Below are 10,099 nucleotides of genomic sequence, written 5' to 3' on the forward strand. Positions count from 1 at the left end.
AGAGCCAAGCAAGCATACTGGTGGCCAGCTCTAGACAATCAGGTGGAGAAGCACGTCAGGGATTGTGCCTTGTGCAGCAATTCAGACAAGACGCAGACCACTTTGCGTCCTCCATTGGTGAAGTTTGCCCAGGCAGTAAATCCATGGGAAGAATTGGCAGTGGACATCTTAGGTCCCATACTGGATGAACAGAGTATACCCAAATATGCAATTGTACTGGTAGACAGGTACTCTAAATGGCTGGAAGTGGAGGTGTGTGAAAATGTTGACACTGACGCCATACTGACATTCCTCATGGCCACATTTCTAAGAGAAGGAATACCAAGAGTTATAACCTGTGATAATGGGCCGCAATTCACGTCAGATAAATGGAATGCGTTCATGGAGCGGAACGGAATACGTATCAATCACACCTTAGTATATCATCCTGACGGAAATGGCCTAGCAGAAAGATTTAATAGAGTGATCATGGGGTCAGTACAGGCAGCGATCAATGCCGGGAAAAATTGGGAGGCTGAACTTAAAAGTACGGTATGGGCGTACCGGATCACGCCTACCAAGACTGGATATAGTCCATTCAAAATACTGAGAGGACGTGACCCCTTTACAAGAGACAATGTAGCATGGAAAAGACGAACGGTACAGAGTAAATGGTCTCCGTGAGTAGTGAGTAGCAATTTGGAAAGATCACAAGAGATTTACACAGACCATTACAACAGGCGACACAATGTCAAGGAGGCGGCACTGGAAAAGGGAGAATGGGTCAGAGTGAAGTTGGCCCAGCTGATAAGGAAGGGCGACAGCAAGTATAGCACTCCGATGCAAGTACGTGAAGTATACCCAAGATCAGCCCGTTTAAGTGATGGGAAGGTATGGTCCAAGGATAGAATGTCAAGGTGCAACAAGGTGCTGAATTGGACAAGGATAGGAGACACACAACAGGGAAAAGAAGACGAAGAAAACCCGGATGGGGGAGAACCTGCTACGGAAATGGAAGCAACCGGTATTGACAAGGGGAGCATCTATACGGAAGAGACGAACACCGATAGTGTTAAAAAACAGACGGAAGACAGAGGTACACAGGAACAAGGGGAAGTTCAAGGAGCGAGTGCAATGCCAAAGGGAAGCAATACACCAGAGACACAAAACCGGGTCCAACCCAGTAGTGGCAGATACCCCCGGGCAGGCACGTCGGTGAGATACACCCGCACCGGCAGGACAGTGGTACTGCCCAAAAGATATTGAGAATTCGACATGGAAACATAACCTCCTTATGCAGGAACTATTGTTGGACACTGTACAGCTTGTTTGTAGTTTGTTGCAGTGTCAAATAAAAAGGGGGAGGTATGTCGTGTAGCGCTCTAGTGTTCCTGCCGCATCACGGAGCGCCAGTGGCCATGTTGGCCAGTGTGTGAAGCAGTGCTTGCGGCGAGCGCACGTCGTTCCCGGCGCTCCGGAAATATAGTAATAAACCATTTATAAACATACGTGGTGTCCGTCTTATGTGTACCCAGAGCCTCCTACACAATCATTTCTCTTTTAGTGTTTGTCTCTCCCAGAAGTATAATTTTTTTCCTATCCTTTTGACTGACAGGCTAGTATTCATCCAATGTTTACATTATCGGAAATACTTTTTCAATTAGCACACTGTGTGGGTGCTCGTGTCCCTCATGTGCAGCTTCCTCACTGAAATCCTATCCTTGTTAGGCCGAGAATTCGAGACCTCTTGTATATACTTTAGTATATACTTATTATATACTTACAGGGCTTTAAGTGGGCCGGGTCTGTCCGGTGCTGAGCACCGGCAGATTTTTAAGGAGGCCTCGAAACGGGTCTCTATCGGGCTCTATTTTCGGGCCTCGCACAGACGGTCTGTTTTTTTCTGGACTGCAGTGAAAGCATGCACATCGATATGCGCATGCTGATTTCGCTCACTTCTGAGTAGTGGAGGTGACGGCATGACGTTATGCCAGGTGAGCGTAGTAGGAGGAAGGGAAATCCTTTAAAGAAAGCCATTTTCTCTCAGGATTTGCCTTCTCTTCTTTGCAGAGCAGGAGCAATATCGTCGCCATGGTACACCAAAACTGCTTGTATCACTTGATGCTCACTTAACATGTAAATATCATTGTTATTTTTTACCTTCATGTAGACTAATTGCGTACTAAATTGGAAAGTGTTTGGCAGCTGATTATTATCCCTTAGTGTGAGGTTGGGGCAAGGATTCCCTAAACTGACACTTGCATTTCTCCATCCTCTTTCTGCAAGGATGTTCATCCAATGACTGCTGTAATCAAACACTCTAACCAAGAGCCTTGAGAGGCAGAGGCTGACGCCCTTATTAAAACCTGATCGATTTGGTAATCAGTCAAATAAGTTCACTCTAGTTTTTCCTCGTTCACCAGAGTTTCTATTTTTTTGCGCTCTTCATCTGCTTCATTTTTATTGTTCACCTAAGAAAAAAACTGATGAGGTGGAGGAAAAAGCCAAATATAAACTTGGCAAATGAAGAGGTTCATTGTTAGAAAAAAAACATAATGATTTGCTACAATGCCCTTTGGTATGTGGTTTTTTATCGGACCTTTGCAAATTCACTGGGTCCGTGGTATGGAGGAGCGTCGGAAGAGGGGGTGATGCTGATCTTCCTGTGCAGAAGGGTCAAAGCAAGCTCATAGTTTTCAAAGAAGGGTACAATTCTACGTAAAAGCGTAGGAAAGGAAGGTCAGATAAGAAAGCAAACTAACTCATCCAAAATAAATTGACTTTTATATCATTTACTAAAAGTAATAGCTTTATTGACAGTCTTCTTCTAGCACAAAGAGGGAGCTGTGAAAGAGACACGATCACTGAGAAGCACTTACTTTACGACCGGGTCTAAAATAACATTAATAATGTCTCTCTCTGGAGATTCAAGAACCAGATCAAAGAAAGGATACATGGCCACAAAAGCATTGCTTCTATTCTTGGTTTACTCCACCTTAACTTAGACCTGTCAAAATATTTTCACAGTGAGGTTGCAAAACATCTGATGGTCCTCATCTAAGCAAAGCCTTCACACACAGTGGGGCTGGTATCTTGTTAAAGGCTCATGGAAATTGAAAGGAGTCTCTTGATTTAGACCACGCCCCCTACTTGGATAGGCCACACCCCTTTACGAGGTTTGCCAAGCCCCGTTTAGAGCACCCCCAGGTTTTTTTCCCCACGTAAAGCCCTGTATACTTATATGTATATGTACTTTGTGGGCTCTGGCCCAAGGACTTGTCTGCTTCCACGTAGGGACTTTTTTTCTGTTTAACTGCCTCTATTAAGCTGTCTTGATAGAAAACGACCAGCAGAGGTCAATAAAATACCAGAATTATTTTCTGCTGAAGAACTTTCTTTTTATTTTTTCTGGCAACTGCGTCTATTTAACTTTCTTGATAGAAAATGACCAGCAGAGGTCAGTAAAATACCAGAATTACTTTAGCATTCTCTAGATTTCAGTCCATAGAAATGGTCTTCCATGAGCCCCCGTAGACAATAAAAAAAATTTCAAATCAATTCAGTGATATGACCACCAAAGGCCCTGATTTTATATTAAAAACAAAGCTTTGGAATATACCATTTCCCACTTAAAGGCAATATTTCTCTCCATGTGTTCCCATACCTGGTGTTTCACGCAGTTTGGTGCTTACTTTCCCTCCATGTTAAAGAACAGTAGATGTTTCAGCACCCAGGCTAATGTGCTGCATAGCTAAATACATATAACGTCGCAAAGGCGAGACCGATTGCATTGCAAATGCTTGTTCAAATAGTGAGCTATTATCTAGAATTTTAGAAACAGCCTTACCACATTGCCATGTTGTTAGACCTGGCACTTTGGCATGAGTCTCCCTTCCACTTTTTGTCGCTGTGCCTCATGTGTTTTTATGGTGTTGGCCGCTCAGAGCACTGTGCCACTGCCAACCAGTGCCACAGTGCAAGTGCTCCCTATGTAAAATGTATATGTTGGTTGGATTCCATGAATGGCTTATTTGGTTTACTGTCAGACCCCCGTAAAGTGCACCACGAGTGCCAGGGCGTGCAAATACAAATGCCGCTGGTGGGCTTGCAGCACTGGTTGTGCCACCCACAGAAGCGGCCTGGTTAAATGTGTCTAGGTCTGCCATTGCAGAACCTGCGTGCAGTCTGGTACTGACATGCTGACTGGCAAGTGCACCCACTTGCCAGTCCCTAAACCTTCCCTTAACTTCATGTTAGTCACCCCTATGGTAGGCCCAAGGGCAGGGTGCATTGTAGCATAAGGTAGGACAAGCCCTGATGTGTGTGGCATGTCCTAATAGTGAATTACAGCCATTTTTGTTTTTCACTATTGTAAGGCTACCCTGTTCTCATAGGCCAGAATGGGCTGTTAAGATTGTTACATCCTATGATCCTAACAGACCCAGGGAACATGGTAGACAATCGAGTTTAGTATGCCTGAACTCAGAATAATAAGGTACATCTTTTCGTAAGGTTTATTTTAATATTCAGCGTTTGCAAATGCCACTTTTAGAAAGTTGGCCTTTGCTTGCCTAACCATTTCAGCCCGCCTCTGCGTGACGTGTATCTGCTGTCTGGCTTGTGTGAGTGACAGGGCTGGGGAAACCCAGATGGGCAGGGCTAGGTATCCTGGTGGTGAATAGAAAGATTGACCTGTAGATGGGTGGGAGGAGTACACCTTGACTCTGAATAGGGCTGTGCTCTGCCACCACAATGCTGGCTCCGCCCCCTGTGGAGCGTCTGATGGCTCTGCCCTGCACCCTGAAAGAAGAAGCCTGCATCGCATCAACAAAGTGCTCCAGAACTGGACTGAACTAGGCAAGGGCCTCCCTGGCCTGGAAGAACAAAAGAAATGGTGTATACAAGAAGGAGCCCTGCTCCTAAGAAATCAGATCTGCTTTGAACCAAGAAGAATCTCTGCCTGAGGAGGAGGCACCAGGAAAGCTGTACGGAGGAAGACTGTCCCTATCCTGGGGGACTGGCCTGCAGTGGTGACCTTGCTGCCAAAGGAGAGAAGAAGAACCCTTTACTAAGACTTGCTCCATTTTTATTTCAAAAACCTTGTGCTTTCAAAACGATCTCCAAGGGCCTGGAAGCGAGCTTGCCCCCTGAACTGAGCCCCAGGACCATTGGGCTCATCCTGACCTTCACCCGCCTACTGCTGGACTGTGGTGTTCCTTCCCTCGCCGGAGCCGTGACCCTGGTGCTCTTCAGCCCCTCCTTGGGCCGTGACCGGGCTGCTTGGCCGCCCCTGCCTTGAGAAGAGCCTCGCTCGACCCGAGCCGCTCTCTCTACGCTGTGCTGGGCTGCCCCTAACACCTCGCCTGCTGGAGGCCCGCTGTGCACCTTCACCCCTCCCGCCGGAATCTGCGCTGTGAGCACTCCAAAAGCCTCGGATGGCCTGGACGTGGAAAATTTACCCGGCTGCCCCGCTCTGCTCACCTGCCCACCTGGCCACACTACTCCCCCTGTAAGCCTGAAGGACCAGATCCCCCCGTAAAGCTTGGGAGCCCCGGCCGCTGCCTCACCCTTCTGAAGAGCCGCTGGATGCCCCGCACCCGCCTTTACAAAGAAACAAGTTACTATGACACACAAACTCGACCGCGAGCTCGCATCGGATCCAGGGTCCGCAACGCTTGTTTTCCCTGTCGTCCACCAGGTCGCCTCACCAGCGCGAAGCGCACCAAGACCCACAGTTCACCTTGTTGCCCCGCACTAAAAGAACTTTCCACAGTATTAGATATTGTGGCCCAACCTTTCAAACGTTACTGGGTCGTGTAATAAGTCTGCATAAAAGATATATATATATAAAAGCCTTATTTTTATATAAAACCTGCCTGGTGTCCGTTTGTGGTGCATGCAATGTATCTGCTGTGTGTATGATTGCAAATGCTTAACCGTGTATGCCTTGAAGTTTAGCCTTGATTGCTCGCGCTGCGCACCTAGAGGGTGTACAGGGGTTATTCTAAAGAGCCATCATTCGCCCTGACTAGAAGTAAAGGGTCCCTGCTTGTCGCTGGTACTTACCTGCACCAACCAGAGCCCCCTCATTTCTAACACATGTTGTAAAGGATACCTCTTTAGTGGGATTGTTGGGGCCTTGTTTGAATTCAACCAAATCTAAGTTGTCCGATGTTAAGTCTTTAAGCTCTGGGATTGAGTTCAGCAATTCCAGAATATTACCACGGTTCAAAATATCGTGAGGACCCCTTGAGGTGTACCGTGCAAAAAAAATAATTTCATGGGGGAAACGGAGTGTTTATTATTTGCTGGTTTTCCATTTTTTATTGCATACCTTGGATGATCCTGTCACCTAGCCCAGTTTCTTCCTTATCGAGTGAACCTAAGGATACTGGAAACTTAATATTGCTTAAAATGTTTTCATATGGAGTAACACTGTTGGCCTGCTTCGCTCTAACCACATTTTGTACTACACTCTGCTTGTCGCCACTCCTTCGTTCTGCTATACCTTGCCCTAGAGCCTGAAAATGAGATGGTTCCATTGGAGGCATTACAGGCTCTTGAGCTGCAGCATCAGGAAAACATTATGCAGCTAATCCGTTTGTTCAGCCATTATTCCACAAGGATGAGATTCCAAAGATTTAAAAATCGGATACATTTCTTTTGGGTTAGTCTTAATTATCGGACTAACATTTGTAGATTTCTTTAGTTTCTCCGTATTATTATGGGCTTTTCTTAGTCTTTTCCTAGCTATTTTAGTTAGTCCTTCATGTATTGAATTAGAAGTTGTAGCCAGGTTAGAGGTAACTTGGGAGTGATTGATATCTGGAATGGATGATTGCTCAATAGGTTCGTTTCCCTTCGTAAAATCCTGAGGTTGAATAGGCTTAGCCTTAGCTAATAGATTTTCATTTTCTTTCTCCTTCCTTACAGTTAGGGATGTGTTCTGTTGCTGATTTTTACGGCGATGTGAGCCTTTTGTGTTTTTTATAAGTTTTATGCTAGAACCATTTTTTCCCCGTGAATTCCCAGTTTCACTTGGAGTTCTGACTATTGAAGCTTTAGAGTCTGGTTGGAGACCATGATCTTGTTCAGTTAAGCCGGTTTTGCCTTCTACAATTCTGTCCTACATTGTATTGACCTCCGCCACCACAGACCTTAATATGGATGGTAGATTTGATATTTTATCAATAATATGTGCACAAGTGCAACAGATCAGTTGGTTATGTTTGTCTGTTTGAGCCTTATCTACTAAGTTCGAAAGGTGGAGTAGCTTGGTATCTTTTCCAGCTACATAAAGAGCCAGAGTGTTTAACAGATCCACCTGGATGTTCAGTTTAACTGAATAGTAATTAAGAGCATTGGAATCAAGCGCGCTCACCGCTCTCTGGCAGGCAAGCCTCCCCCCGGGGCTCCACCACCATCGGAGGTGTTCCTGAGAACCCAATGCTCCTTCTTTGCTTGTTATGGGTTCGACAGGGTCTGGCACTCCGGTTTCACAAGAGGCTCCCGGGGGGTGGCTATACTGACTCGGCGAGGTCTTCCCTTCACCCCAATACATGTGACGACCAACACACAAGGCTGCAATGTGACCCTCTCTGGTAGGCTTGAGGGACAGGTCTTCAACTTCCTTTCAACGCATATCCCTCCAGCCACGCTCCCCTCTACTCTCCATCACCTTACGGAGGAAATCTCTGTCCTGCGCCAAGGCCAAGCAATAATTGGGGGTGACTTCAACACGGTAATGCAGCAGACCCTCAACGCAACGGGTGATCTCTCCTCAACACGCCTCACCTGTTCAAAAAGGCTATCAGACTGGTCATCTGCCCTTGGTCTATGTGATGCAAGGAGGATTTGGCACCCCGTGGGAAACAATACACTCACACTACAGCAGCCCATCATACCCACTCCCGTATTGACCTGATCCTTCTCCCCGCCACCAACTGCCAACTGGTCTCCGGTGTTTCTACTCTCCCACGTGGAATCTCAGACCACTCCACCATTTCCCTCTGGTTGGGAAATGCCACTGGAGGGGTGCGTTCGGTTTGGCGGTTTAAAGCATGGTTTTTGCATGATACGGAGATCAAGGACGCGCTCACAGTAGAATCGAAACATTATTTTCTTGCCAACAAGGGCTCGGTTCCCTCTGCAGGCACACTGTGGGAAGACGGTAAGGCCACCTTACATGGGGTGACCAGGGGTCTGGTCCACACGAAATGGGCGGAACAGACTGCTCGCTTGTCTCAGCTTGAGGCACAAGTCGCGCAGCTGGAGTTGACCTCTGGTGACACAGATCCTGCTGGACAACTTGCGATGCTCTGTGAAGAGATCCGCCAGATTTCCCTAGACTCGGTCAAGACGCTGCGGCACTCCTCTGTAGCTATTGCCCAAGCCTCCGCGGGTTAATATGCTCAGCTCTACTCAGCCCGCCCCCCCTGGGGCCTCTTTGGCTGATCTACTGGACCGAGCGGAGGTCCAACTCCCTTGCCTAGCCGAGACCGATTCGATGGACCTTGACCTTCCCTTTACTCCAGAGGAGATCCAGGGTGCTATCTCCCTAATGCACTCCGGGAAGACGCCAGGGCCTGACGGATTTCCGCAGGAATATTATGCAACATACCGAGACTTATTGGTTCCTCACCTGGTCGATCTCTTCTAACACATGGTCAAGACGAGCTCCTTCCCTTTAGAGATTGGTGTGGCCACTATCATGGTCATTTCGAAGACCCAGCCCCCTTCTCTTTGTTGCACAGACTACCGCCCGATTTCTGTCATCAACACCGAAATGAAAATCTTTGCTACTGCCCTGGCTCAATGTCTTCGCCCCTTGTTGCATGATTTGATCCACCCATATCAATGTGGCTTAATGCCTGCTCGCAGCACTCGGCACTGTATACAGCTCCTCCTTCTTGCCCTGGCCCATCGCCATCTGCTCACCCCGTATTTGGCCCTGCTGCACATCGATTTTGAGAAAGCCTTTGATACGGTTGATTGGTGCTACTTGGAGGACATTCTTGCCACTATGGGCTTCGGCCCCCACTTTCCAAGGCAAGGGTCCTGAACAACGGCGCCTTCTCGGAGGCGTTCCCCATCCAAAGAGGCACCCGTCAGGGGTGTCCTCTTTCACCGCTTTTATTCGCACTGGCGATGGAGCCACTGGCATGCCTCATACGCAACGATCCCAAAATCCAAGGGTAGTCCTGGGACCCCCATCAGATCGTCAAAATTGCCCTATATGCGGATGACGTTCTGCTTTTCCTGGCCGACCCGGAGAGCTCCGGCCCATGCTGTCTGGAGGTGCTTCAGACCTTCGAGAATGTCTCGGGCCTACGGCTCAACCCAGCAAAGTCCACTTTGGTCCCCCTCCATCCCTCGAGAGCCTGCTTTGATTGGCAGTGTACTATCCCCCTACAGAGATAATTGTTTAATTATTTGGGGATCTGGATAACCTTGCTTCCTGAGCTGGAGTGGGCTCTAACCTCACACCCCTGGTTATGAAAGCCAAAGCCGACCTTAAGCTTTGGCAGTCCCTCCCACTTAACCCCCTTGGAAGAGGGCCACTTTTAAAATGATGATTCTCCCCCGTTTTTTATACATTCTTCAAAACATCAATTTTCATCTCCCGGGTAGTTGGTTCCGCGAGTTCGATGGGGTAATTACCAGGTTTATGTGGGGGAGTGGGAGACCATGTATGGCCTTGGCCCGCTGCCGGACACCTCCCTTTGACGGAGGCATCGGGATGACCAACCTCCACCTTTACTACTTGGCCACCCGACTCATTGTCGTCCACAACTGGTTTGCTGAGGCTGGTCTTATCCGGCATACCGGACCAAGCTCAGAACTATGAATTTCTCACGGAATTATGCTTACCTGTACGGGGCCCCCATTCCGCAGAATACTCTGCCTATCACCAGAGCGGTCCTAACGGCTTGGCGCTCTGCTCTGCGCTACACACAATGGGATAAGATGCTTACCCAACATACGCCTCTGTGGCATGGCACATGACTACTTGAGGTATTGGCTCTCCGAGGGTTTCAACAATGGGATCGGCCAAGCCCCGGATGATTTTTACCACATGGTCTGGCAATGCCCTGGTCTCGCCTCCTTCTGGGCGGGTGTA

The sequence above is a fragment of the Triturus cristatus genome, chromosome 4_1 (genome assembly GCF_964204655.1).
Source record: "Triturus cristatus chromosome 4_1, aTriCri1.1, whole genome shotgun sequence".
Taxonomy (NCBI): Eukaryota; Metazoa; Chordata; class Amphibia; order Caudata; family Salamandridae; genus Triturus; species Triturus cristatus.